The sequence below is a fragment of the Sus scrofa genome, chromosome 3 (assembly GCF_000003025.6).
Source record: "Sus scrofa isolate TJ Tabasco breed Duroc chromosome 3, Sscrofa11.1, whole genome shotgun sequence".
Taxonomy (NCBI): domain Eukaryota; kingdom Metazoa; phylum Chordata; class Mammalia; order Artiodactyla; family Suidae; genus Sus; species Sus scrofa.
The window spans coordinates 49,170,919-49,183,473 of NC_010445.4; the positions used below are offsets into that span (position 1 = coordinate 49,170,919).

At 48.9% G+C, this 12,555-nt stretch overlaps 1 protein-coding gene across 10 annotated transcripts in view; it reads right to left on the reverse strand.

The window, feature by feature from the left end:
- Positions 1 to 12,555, reverse strand: part of NCK2 (NCK adaptor protein 2) — a 158,462-nt gene that overhangs the window by 107,106 nt on the left and 38,801 nt on the right. Inside the window, exon 1 of one of the 10 annotated variants that reach the window (XM_021085582.1) lies at positions 1,861 to 1,998. The exons of the other annotated variants lie outside the window; for them this stretch is intronic. The gene's annotated coding sequence lies outside the window, so the exon portion shown is untranslated. Of the gene's footprint in view, positions 1 to 1,860; positions 1,999 to 12,555 lie in introns of those variants that run through there. 10 annotated transcript variants of the gene reach the window in all.

A 12,555-nucleotide genomic window follows, 5' to 3' on the forward strand; every position in this document is an offset into this window, starting at 1 on the left:
GGGCGGGCGGGCCTGCGGGCCTGACCCCAGAGGGGTTTTCACTCCAGAAAACAAAATCACTTCGGAACAGTGGCATGCCAGCTGCATTAAGCCAAAGCACAGGCCCTTTCTAGGAAGGTTTGTGGAGCGAGGCTCTACAGCTCCTGTTATAACAATGTTTGTCTCCGCACCCAAAATTTATTCATTGAAAACTGGCATTGAGGTAAGGCCTTTGGGAGGTGATTCTAAGTCTCGATGAGGTCACAAGAGTGGGCCTCCTGAGGGATACAGGTCCTTAGAAGAAGAGGTCAGGGCCCTCCCTCCAGCTCACGAGGACACAGCAAGGAGGCAGCATTTTCAAGCCAGGAAGCGGCTCCCACCAGGAACTGAATCAGATGTTCCCTTAATCTTGAGCTTCCAGCCTCCAGGGCCATGAGAAATAAAGGTCTGTTGTTTAGGTCCCCTGGTCTGGAGAATCTGTTATAGCTGCTGGAGCCTCGATATAAAAAATATCAGCTTTTAGAAAGTTATCCTTTAGTCGCAAGAAAATAACATTAGTTTTCACCCAAACCAGATGACGAGAAAGAATGGAAAACAACTCTGGAACTATCTGTCCAAAATACAGCTTAGTTTCCAAGTTTCTTACTATAAAGTGAAAATGAATCAGATGAAAGAGGACAAAAGCAGTAATATGAACAGTAGACCCATCAACCTAAACACTGAAATTAAGAGCCCTCTGAAAAACCATTTAATGCACGATAGCTTACTTCCCCAAAATGACTTTCTCAAATATCTGAAATAATAAAAAGGCTGGAGCTCCTGCTGTGGCTCAGTGGGAATGACCCTGACTAGCATCCGTGAGGAAGCAGATCTGATCCCTGGCCTCACTCAGTGGGTTAAGGATCTGGCGTTGCCATGAGCTGTGGTCGCAGACGTGGCTCAGATCCCCCATGGCTGTGGTTGTGGTGTAGGCCGGCAGCTGTAGCTCTGATTTGACCCCTATGCCACAGACGCGGCCTTAATAATAAAATACTTTTTCAGGAGTATTTTTCTTGACGTTTGAGTGTAAAATGATAAAAAAATAACTTGGACCACTAAATAGCCACGTCCATATTATATATCCTAGGCATGCAGCCTCCTGTGACTTAACACATGACTCAAAATCTATAGCAGGCCCCTCTCCCTTTACAGGTCAGTGGCCTGTGTTCCTGGAACATACCCTTTGGAAATGACAGATACTGTATACCATTCTATACCAAGGAAATTATTGATTAATTGATTTACTTTGCTATTTAGGGCCACAGTCACAGAATATGGAGGTTCCCAGGCCAGGGGTCGAATTGGAGCTGTAGCCGTCTGCCTGCACCACAGCCACAGCAACACAGGATCCGAGCCGCATCAGCAAACTACACCACAGCTCACAGCAATACTGGATCCTTAACTCACTGAGAGAGCGAGGCCAGGGATCAAACCTGCAACCTCATGGTTCCTAGTCAGATTCATTTCAGCTGTACCACGACGGAAACTCCTCTCCCAAGGAAATTATTTTAAATGTGACTCTTTTGACCATACACATACATTTGACAATAACTTTCAGCACTCCTTAGCTGTACAAAAACACCGTATGTACCCCTGGTGTAGCTATACTTCTCAAAGATAAAAGCCAGATACAAATACCACCTTTTAAAGATCTTCAACATTAGATAGAACTTCGTCCCAAGTCTGCTTCTAACTGAAGTCACAACAACAGAATTTCCATCATGCCCCTGAAGCTTAAAGAACTTCAAGTCGGCCAGGTTGGAAAATATTACATTTTTCAGCATTCTGAGGCTTAGAAATTCCTTTAGCAACCATGCCCACTCACACAGCTCCTGGACTTACGCATTTCTCATTTTCATCTTCACAACAACCCATTTTTCCAGTGAAGGCAACTGAGGCCTTGAGAGGCGAGGTGACCAGGCTGAGATACAGACCTCCTGGTCCGCCCAGCTCTGAACCAGGGACTGTGGTGCCAGAATCCTAGATGCAAGATGACAAGAGAAAGCTAAAAAGGAAATGTTCAGAATGCAGAAACATCTTACCAGGAAGAAAGCCTACGTGGGAGATAAAAATCCCAGCTTTTCTCGGGTTTTCCTCCTAAACCAGTTTTACTGGCAAGGCCTCGGTGAGAACACGTTCCAGGCCAGGGAAAGGCCGGGCTCCGAGTCTGATTAGGCCCAGGTCTAATCCACTCTCCCGCGTCCACACGCAGGGGCTGGTCCTGTGGCTTCAGGCGTCTCCCAGTTCTCAGAAAACCTGCAGCCACAGATGCTTATCGAACTCCTCGTCCCTAAGTTATTACCAGCAGAGTCGCAATCTTGGTGCTCTCCTCACCCACTCTGTCCCTCTGAGCTTCCTGAGAAATGGGGCTCTATCTTTCCTCCTTTTGCTTCGGAGAACCAGTAACTGGGGGAGTGAGCAGCACAGTGAGCACCACCAGAGGGTAGAGAAGAACGGCAAAGAATCACTTGCCAGCTGTTTGGCAGGGGAAGGGGAGGTTCTAGAGGGGGGGCGTGGCCCACGGAGCAGGAGGAAAGGCTGTCCTGGTCCCCAGTCCCCCACAGGGCTCCAGAACCCTTGCAGTTTCCCCAGGGGTGGGAGCTATTCCTGGTACCCAGCCCCTCAGCCCTCATCCAAGCGGATGCTCAGGTTGTGGCGTGGCTGCAGCTTCAAGATGCGGCCAGAAAAGATTGCAGGGCTACCCCCAGTCACCAGGGCGAGGGAGCCAGCGGGCTGGAGAGCGGGTCAGAAAAACTCGAGAACAAGATTCCAGAAGCCTCGGGGCTGATAAACACTCTGATGCGCTAGGAGGGTGATGCGGCCGCGGAGGGTCTCCAGGAGGTGCCACATCCCCGCCCTCGGCTCCTCTCCCCTCTGGTGGTTCCTGAGCTGTATTCTTGGTAATCAATGGTTGTAAAAAGCACTTTCCTGATTCTGTGAGTCATCACGGCAAATTATCAAACCTAACAGGGGAGGGGTCACAAGAACTCCTGCAATTTACAGCCAGCTGGTCACAGTACAGGAGGGTCAGGACTCAGGGCTCGCGTCTGACATGGCAAGTCTAAGCTCTAGGCCCTTGGCCCTTGGGGTCTCACCAACCCCAAGGAGCTGGTGTTGGAATCCAGCTGAACCACAGCACACACCGCTGGGGTCGGAGAATCAGAGACTGGGCCAGTCCCCTAGCCTCTGGCCACACACAGCTACTGAGTGCTCTGGGACAGCCGATCCAGCTGTGTCCTGTGCTGAGGACACACCTGAACCCAGGGACAGGCACATGAGAAAAAGGGACAAGTTGAAGATCCCGATATCTCACTGGTCATTTGCCAGATGGAGAAATGATATGTGGCTAAATAAACCCTTTACTAAAATTAATTTCATCTCTCTCTCTTCATGGGGAGACCAGGACATTTAAAGCTCCCTATTCAGCTCACATCAGTGGCTTCTACTACAGCTCGAGTGAGCTATGCTGTTTTAGGCTTTCATTTCTGAAAATTCAGGGACTGCAACCTTCTCTGCATCTCCAAGGTGTACACATAGAAAGAAGGTGACTCCCAAATGGGCACAGTGGAAAGAGCCCACGTGTACCAAGCGTGGGCCGTGTGCCCAGGAGCACCCAGGTTTGCAGGGCAGGGGCGGGGGGGGGGGCAGGTTCCCCCCAACCCCTCAGTGCCAGCACAGTGACAGAGCAAGGACCTTCACCCCTGTTCCTCCCTTCAACCAGGGCCAGCAGACTTTTTCTGGAAAAGGGCCAGATACTATCTCAAGCTTCACGAGCCAAGTTCTGAAGCCATGATCAGCTCTGCCCCATACCAGGAGGGCAACCATGTCAAGGGGCCAGGCCTGCTTCCCATAAAGCGTCTCAGGCTGGGGCTGGGAGTGGAGGAGGGAAGCAGGGGGATTTGGCCCTCAGGCCAGAGTTTGCCAAGCCCCACTCTGGGCTGTTAAGAACAAGACCACAACCCCAAATGGAATCACTCACGCTAAGCCCCACATCAACTAACCAAGACTTAATTATAGTTCTGCTCTCCCAGAAATGGAATCTCAATGCAGTGGCTCAGGAATGGCCTGACCAGCAATAATCAGGCCCCCTGCCTGGTCGACCCCTGCCACCCCGTCCCCTACAGAAAGTGACCCTGTAGTCACCACCCTACTTCATTCAGTGTAACTTCCTTGTTCCTGTTCCCACCTGCCATAAAAGTCTTTCATTCTATTCAGCTCCTCCAAGCTCCTCTCCCTCTTCTGAGGGACTCACAGATCTGCCAGATAAAGTCAACGAAATCTTTAACAGTTACTCAGTTGAATGTTATTTTGTAACAACACTGTGAGGAGACACAGATATCCCCAACGCAGGCTCCCAAGGTCTATGCACCAAAGCACCACATTCATAAAGGATGCTTTTCACGAAACTCATCAGGGTATCGTTGAAACAAGGCCGGCCTGAGGACACGAGATTCTGCGAGGCAACTTAGTGTCAGGCGCCTCCACCTGCATGGGGCACCACAGGCAGGCCATTTAGGTGTTGTCACTAGAGATAGAAAGTTCGCAGCCCATTACACTCAGTACCATGTGGATGAGGCGTGTGACAAAAATAAAATTGAAATGGACACCTAAGGACTGGAGGGGGAATAAGGAGGCCTCCCAGTCAGGGGCCCTGCCCCAGCAGAGGGAGGGGCACCCACCAGGGTTCCACATGTGTCCTGGCCTGGCTGGCTTCACATGTGGCCGTCACGCACCTGGCCCAGCGCCAGGTGGGAGCAGCTGTACTCAGCTGCCAGGTGCTCTTTGAGGCCCATGCCAGCCTTCTGTCACCTCTGACCAACCCTCATGGCACAATGAGGAAAAGGAGCAAGAAGGCTCCGGTTAGTTATGCAACTAACTTGAAAACTTAAAAAATATTGACTCATGCATGTAAGGCTCACTACAGATGGAAATGGTTTGGGGGGAAAACCCACAGTTCCAAGAGGCAGGCGGAAGGCCAATGAAGGGAGATGTGGGGACTGGCCGAGGGGACCAGGTGATGCACCAGGGACACCGGCCCCCTGGCTTCTCTGCCTAGACCACCCTGGAGGGGCAGGTGCATAAACCCCCAGGGACTCGGCACTAGGGAAGGAGCCCTGGACCCGGGAGAGGGAGAAAGAAACCGCCAGGTCTGCCCACATCCCTGTGGCCCCCCAGACCCCCGCAGGCAGACACTTCCCAGCTGGAGGAGGTGCCCGCACCCCCAGCCCCCTGGACATCCTGCACCTGCTCTCCTCCCCCACCCCTGCAGCCCCCCTTCAGTCTTCCACTTTCTTGGGAAATCTCTGTGAAGGGTACACTGTGATCTCTCTTTTGTCCAGATCCACGGAAACCTGGGCTGCGATTTCAAGGGGCTACTTGGCTGGGAGCACAGGGAACTGAGGGACCATGAGAACAGTCAGGCTTTGATGCCACCAGTACCTTCAACCAGGTAACAAATACCGAAAACGGAAGCTTCAGACCACGCAGGTGTGCGATCCAGGTCTGCACAGCTCACCTGGGCCCTACATTTTTTTTTTTTTTTTTTTTTTTTTTTTTTTTTTTTGCTATTTTAGGGCCACATCTGCAGCATATGGAGGTTCCCAGGCTAGGGGTCAAATCAGAACTGTAGCCGCTGGCCTACGCCACAGCCATAGCCACACGGGATCCGAGCCATGTCTGCGACCTACACCATAGCTCACAGCAATACTGGATCCTTAACCCACTGAGCAGGGCCAGGGATCAAACCCATATCTTCAGGGATACTTGTCATCCTCATGGATACTCGTTGGGTTCATTAACTGCTGAGCCACGATGGGAACGCCCCTAGATTTGTTATTGGACAACCATGAGCTCACACACAGACAGAGCCTCACACCCTCCCATCTGCTTCTCCTAGGCATGGCAAACATACTAAAAATACTTGCAACTCTTTCCCAAAACACCCTTCAAGATCAGGTTACTCTTTATTATTTATTTATTTTTGCTTTTTAGGGCTGCACCCAAGGCATATGGAAGTTCCCAGGCTAGGGGTCCAATCAGAGCTACAGCTGCTGGCCTACCCCACAGCCACAGCCACGCCAGATCCAAGCCCCATCTGCGACCTACACCACAGCTCATGACAACGCTGGATCCTTAACCCACTGAGCAAAGCCAGGGATCAAACCTGCAACCTCATGGTTCCTAGTCCGATTTGTTTCGGCTGCACCATGACGGGAACTCCCCAAATTACTCTTTAAAACACAAGGTGTCCCATCACTTCCGTCTCACTTGGCCAGTGACCAAAACCAGGCTAATCCAGCTGCATCTCCCCCTTTGTGTCCCAAACAAGGCTCCAAAGAACAATCTGTTACCAGCGATAACTACATTCAAGGAGTTCCCGCTGTGGTGCAGCAGGTTAAGGAGTTGGTGTGGCTGCAGGTATGGCACAGGTCACAGCTGCAGCTCAGATTTGGTCCCTGGACCAGAAACTTCCATATGCCATGGGTGCGGCCACAAAAAAACCAAAAAAAAAAAAAAAAAAACAAAAGCAAAAACCAAGAAACCAAATTCACCCTCAAAGAGACAACATGCTCAGGACACTCCAGAAGCTCAGATGCTGTCACAGAGTCCCTTAAGAATGGCCACCCTGGAGTTCCTGTTGTGGCAGAGCACAAGGGAATCCGACCAGTAACCATGAGGTTGCAGGCTCGATCCCTGGCCCCGTTCAGTGGGTTGGGCATCCCGTGTTGTTGTGATCTGTGCTATAGGTCACAGGCACGGCTCGGATCCTGCGCTGCTGTGGTGTAGGCCAGCAGCTGCAGCTCCAATTCAACCCCTAGTCTGGGAAACTCCACATGCCGCAGTGCTCCCTTTAAAAAAAAAAAAAAAGGCAAAAAAAGAGAATGGTCACCCAATGGAAAGTAAGCTCCAAGCCTGGCCACAGGGCCCAGCCTGGCCCTGCTCCATGAGATGAGGTCCTTTAGCCACATGGCTCCCAAAGGCCTGCAGGGAGGGTCCTTACACTCTGGGTGAAACTGACACTTGCACATCCCTGAGAACCAGCGCAGCCTCTTAGAAGGGCGTTAAGGCAGGTGTATGAGAAGCACAGGCACCACCCACTCAGCTCTGCCACCTTTCGCTGACGATTCAGCAGAAGAAAAGAAATACCAAAGGCACACACAGGTACCTCACCGACTGGAACAAGAGCTGAATGGGCAAGTCAACAGCAGCAATGGAGCAACATGAAAACATCGCAAAGCTAATAAGGTGGGGACGTGCTCGGGTTAGAAGAGTCTGAAACGGTACAAATGGCTACATATACGTGCAAGGACTAATTACAAACATGAAGAGTTGCTCTTTATCGATGATAAGATTACAGGAGGAGTTTTCCTTTTGTCTTTTTGCTTTTTAGGGCCACACCTTGTGGCATATGGAAGTTCCCAGGGTAGGGGTCGAATCGGAGCTACAGCTACCGGCCTGCACCACAGCCACAGCAACACCAGATCCAAGCCATGTCTGTGACCTATACCACAGCTCACAGCAATACCGGAGCCTTAACCCACGGAGCGAGGCCAGGGGTCAAACCTTCAACCTCATGGTTCCCAGTCAGATTCATTTCTGCTGCGCCACAACAGGAACTCCCTGTTTGCCTTTTTAAATACTATCTCTAAGTGTTCGTTAGTAGGCTGCCTGTGTCACTGAAAGAAACTCCACCAAAAAAGACACAAAGAGCAGTGCCAGAAAAGAGAAGTTTCTGGAAGCCAGGTCGTGTGTTTGGTGTGCACTTTCAGATCTTTTTACCCAGCAGTCAAGAGCCCGACAACCCTGGGCACCTGGGAAGGTGTGAGCAAGTGTGAGTTGGATTATTCAGCCTCTGTGGAAGGGAAACCCCAGAGCTGGGGAGCACTGTTGTGCCGACACTGGAACCACAGGTTGGTTGTTTTTTTTTGTTTGTCTGTTTTGTTTTTTTGTTTTGTTTTGTTTTGGCCACACCTGGGGCATTTGGAAGTTTCTGGGCCAGGGATGACATCCGAGCCGCAGCTGTGACCTATGCTATAGCTGTGGCTACACCACCTCCTTAACCTGCTGCACCACAGCGGGAGCTCCTCGAATGTAGATTTTGCTGGCAATAGGTTGTTTCCACGGGAATAAGGCAGCTGCAGGGGCGCAGCGAAGAGCAGATCAGATGTCGCAGTTGAGACATTAGGTAAACATCACGACTATTCCAGCCAAGTCCATACTAGAGGACTGCTCCTCCCCCACAGCCATCACCTGAAGGGCAGTTCTAGCAGCTGGTATTTATAGCTCCCTGCACCAATGCTTTTTCTAAACTATTATTTTATACCATCTTTCAGTTAAAGATGCAGTCCCAAAACTCCAGAGGGCATTTTGCTGTGACACCCGAGAGCCAAAAAAAATCAAGCTCCTTTATGCAAGAGATGTTTAAAAGTCACTGACACTTTTGTGATACTAAACATTATTACAAACCCCTGTACCGAATCCACAACCCAAACCCATCACTAAAATATTAAAGAATCACAAATCCCAGAACACTGTTTACATTAGTGTTTTTTAGATAATAAACTGATGTGTATGGTTCCCCATGGTGACCGTTTAATTAATTAAATTTACAAAAATAATGCTTACGCTTTTATCCAATTTAAATAAAATTGTTCTTAGAGCTCTCTTCCAGACAAGATTTTATTCTAGGCACTTGGGGGATGTTTCGTCACCACTGCATGACTGCAAAGTTCTGCGAGGCAGCAGAATTAAATTACTTCCTGCGGCGCCTGCGTGGACCATTTCTGGCCCGAAGCCTGGCTCCCAGCAGCTCTATCATCAGATGTGACAGCACCCAGTCTCCGTGCCATACATCCCCTCCCCATGTCAGCAGGGGAGACCCCGGGATGCCTCTTCAGGATGCTTTTAAATGGTTTTTGTTTTAGGCAATTGGATTAAAATGCAATATGAAAATTATTATTTAAAAGACGAATTTGAGATGCAATAACATATGTTCGTTATTTTAGCAGATCTAATAATCACCCTAATTTCAAAGGAAAGTGAGAGTAACCCAAATTCTAACCCACCTGCAACCACTGCTATGTCCTAGGAGAGCCTGATCATTTCTCTAATGGCCAAGGATGTCTGATGGCTGAGAATGTCACGGGTTGTCCCGCCTACCTTACCAATGGAAATAAACACTATTTCAGTTAACAGCTAGTAAAGATAAAAATGTATGGTTTGGGAGTTCCTGTTGTGGCTCACCAGATTACAAACCCAACTGACAATGTGAGTTCGATCCCTGGCCTTGATCAGTGAGTTAAGGATTTGGGCTGCTGCGAGCTGTGGTGTAGGTTGCAGACACGGCTCAGATCCCGTGTTGCTGTGGCTGTGGTGTAGCCAGTAGATGTAGCTCCGATTCGACCCCTAGCCTAGGAACTCCATGTGCCGCAGGTGTGGCCAAAAAAAGTTGTGGTTTGGGGGTTCCCATTGTGGCTCATGAGGTTAAAGACCTGATAGAGTGTCCATGAGGATGTGGGTTCAATCCCTGGCCTCGCTCAGTGTGTTAAGGATCCTACACCATTGCTGCAAGCTGCGATGTAGGTCACAGGTGCCGGCCTGGGTTTGGTGTTGCTGTGGCTATGATGTAGGCTTGCAGATGCAATTTGTCCAATAATTTCCATATGCCACAGGTACGGCTATAAAAAGAAAAAAAAAATTATGTTTTTCACCCCCAGGTCACAGATTCCCTGAAGCCCATCCTCTCCTGGCAGGGCCCCTGGCTTAAGGACCAACTTTGGGGAACCACTCAGACCTTCACAGGATGTCATGAACCATCAGATTCCACAAATGCCTAGATTCCAGACTCAGGCTGTCTCCAGCTTCCGGGGGCCGCAGAAGGAACCCCCTCAGCAGAGGGCTCTTTGATGCTGTAACAGGAACACCTGTGGACCCGAGAGCCTGGGATGGACCAGCCCCTGGTTTGATGCTTTGCTGCCCACGTGCTGCCACGTTTTTGCCACCACATTTCCTCCAGCAAGGCCTCTCCCAGGGAGCATGGGGAGGACGCTTAAGAGATCACGGTGTTCAGCGCTGCTCTTACACTGGGAATGATGCTTCCAGCCAACTGGTCATAAAAACCCAAGCCCAGCCAATTCCAAAAATACTGTCCTTAAATGTTTCCCAGGAAAGCTGCAGTGCTTGCTTTCAGGTCATGATTCTGCTATACACAGACACAAAAACTCACATCAACAACCTCTGGCAAAACAAAAATTGAGAAGATTTCTTTCTTGCTTTGTTTTATTTTTTTAGGGCCATTCATGTGGCATATGGAAGTTTCCAGGCTAGGGGTCAAATCAGAGCTACAGCTGCCGGCCTACACCACAGCTCAATGGCAATGCAGGATCCTTAACCCACTGAGCGAGGCCAGGGATCGAACCTGCCTCCTCATGGATGCTAGTTAGATTTGTTTTCCCTGAGACACAACGGAAACTCCAGAAAAAAATTTCTAAAAAATTATTGGAAACCCACAGGTCAGGACAAAAATGATAAATTATACTTTAACACAAAGGCCTGGCTGGCAAGAAAATAATGTTCAAAGAAGCCACTGTAGATGTTGACATGCAAGGCAATTCTCATAAACAAAATGTACTAAGGCAAATTATATTTATGGGAATGGATACAACTGAAGCTCATCTAGGTAGCTTTGGGGAGGGTGTCTCCAGAGGGCCTTGCAAAGGGCCCCTATGGAATCACACCGTCACTGGGGAGAGGGGAGGTATAAATAGGAAAGTGAGGAGTTCCCGTTGTGGCTCAGTGGTTAACGAATCCGACTAGGAACCATGAGGTTGCGGGTTCGATCCCTGGCCTTGCTCAGTGGGTTAAGGATCTGGGGTTGCCGTGAGCTGTGGTGTAGGTCGCAGACGCAGCTTGGATCCCGCGCTGCTGTGGCTCTGGCGCAGGCCAGTAGCTACAGCTCCGATTAGACCCCTAGCCTAGGAACCTCCATGTGCCGTGGGAGCGACCGTACAAAAGGCAAAAAAGGACAAAAAAAAAAAAAAAAAAAAAAAGGAAAGTGAATTAGGCTACAGCTTTAACCCTGACCTTCTCTCTCTGTACCCAAGAGAAAGTTCAGCTACCCCTTCCCCTCTAGAGAAAAGACCCCCTCCACCCCACCCCGGGGCCGGCCCTCCCAAGCCAGCTTCTGAGCCCACTCCCACGCAGCCCAGACCCAGTACACAAGTTCTCTGCACTATCTCTGGAATTTTTCTATAACTCTAAGACAATTCTAAAAGGTTTATTTAAAAATAGATATATATAGGAGTTCCCATTGTGTCTCAGTAGAAACGAATCTGGGAGTTCCCATCGTGGCTCAGTGGTTAACGAATCCGACTAGGAACCATGAGGTTGTGGGTTCAATCCCTGGCCTCACTCCGTGGGTTAAAGATCTGGTGTTGCCATGGGCTGTGGTGTAGGTTGAAGACTCGGCTCGGATCCCACATTGGTGTGGCTGTGGTGTAGTCCGGTGGCTACAGCTCTGATTGGACCCCTAGCCTGGGAACCTCCATATGCTGCGGGAGCAGCCCTAGAAAAGGCAAAAAGACAAAAAAAAAAAAAAAAAAAAAAAAAAGGAAACGAATCTGACGAGCATCCATGAGAACTCGGGTCTGATCCCTGGCCTTGCTCAGTGGCTGGGGGATCTGGCATTGCCGTGAGCTGTGGTGTATGTAGGTTGCAGAGGCGGCTTGGATCCCACGTTGCTGTGGCTCTGGTGTAGGCCAGCAGTTGCAGCTCCAATTCGACCCGTAGCCTGGGAACTTCCATATGCTAGAGGTGTGGCCCTAAAAGAAAAACGAAATAGACATATACTACACATACTATGTATAAATACACATATCAAAAGCATGACATGAATGCCTTTCAAACATCATCAACTGTACTTTGAAAAAGTTAGAAAAAAAACTGTACGTAACAAAATGATAAACACTTACTGATGAGCGTAACACAACAGAATATAGCTGAAACAGTACAATTTCTTCAGAGAACACAATACGTGGATCTACATACGTAACACAATAAATATACTACATGAGTTTGTAAAAAAAAAAAAAAAAAAATTTTTTCACTCCCTTGAATAAGACCCAAAACAACCATTTAGCATGCATTAAATTTTCTCCTATTAAGATCCCTGAGAGCCAGGAATCAATGTATTCCAATCAATCTTTAAAATTACAACACAAAACTCCTATCTCAAATTAAATTCTCATTATTCTCAAATGAAGTTCATTTAAACACTAAGCATGAATTACAGCGTATCACAAATCAATTACAGTATACATCACAAAAGCGATGTTACACGAATCCACATCATCCAAAGTTAAAGGAACTGACAACTGGTTCAGTGTGAAACAGAAGTCAAGTCAGTGCGATCTGAACTGTTTTGAATGCTAGCATCAAATTATTTTTGGATGCCAAAGAGAAACCGCCCAAACTGGTCCACCAACTTGCTGTCAAAATGGCACAATGAGCTGGGTACTGGATTAAGCAGAGGTCAACAAC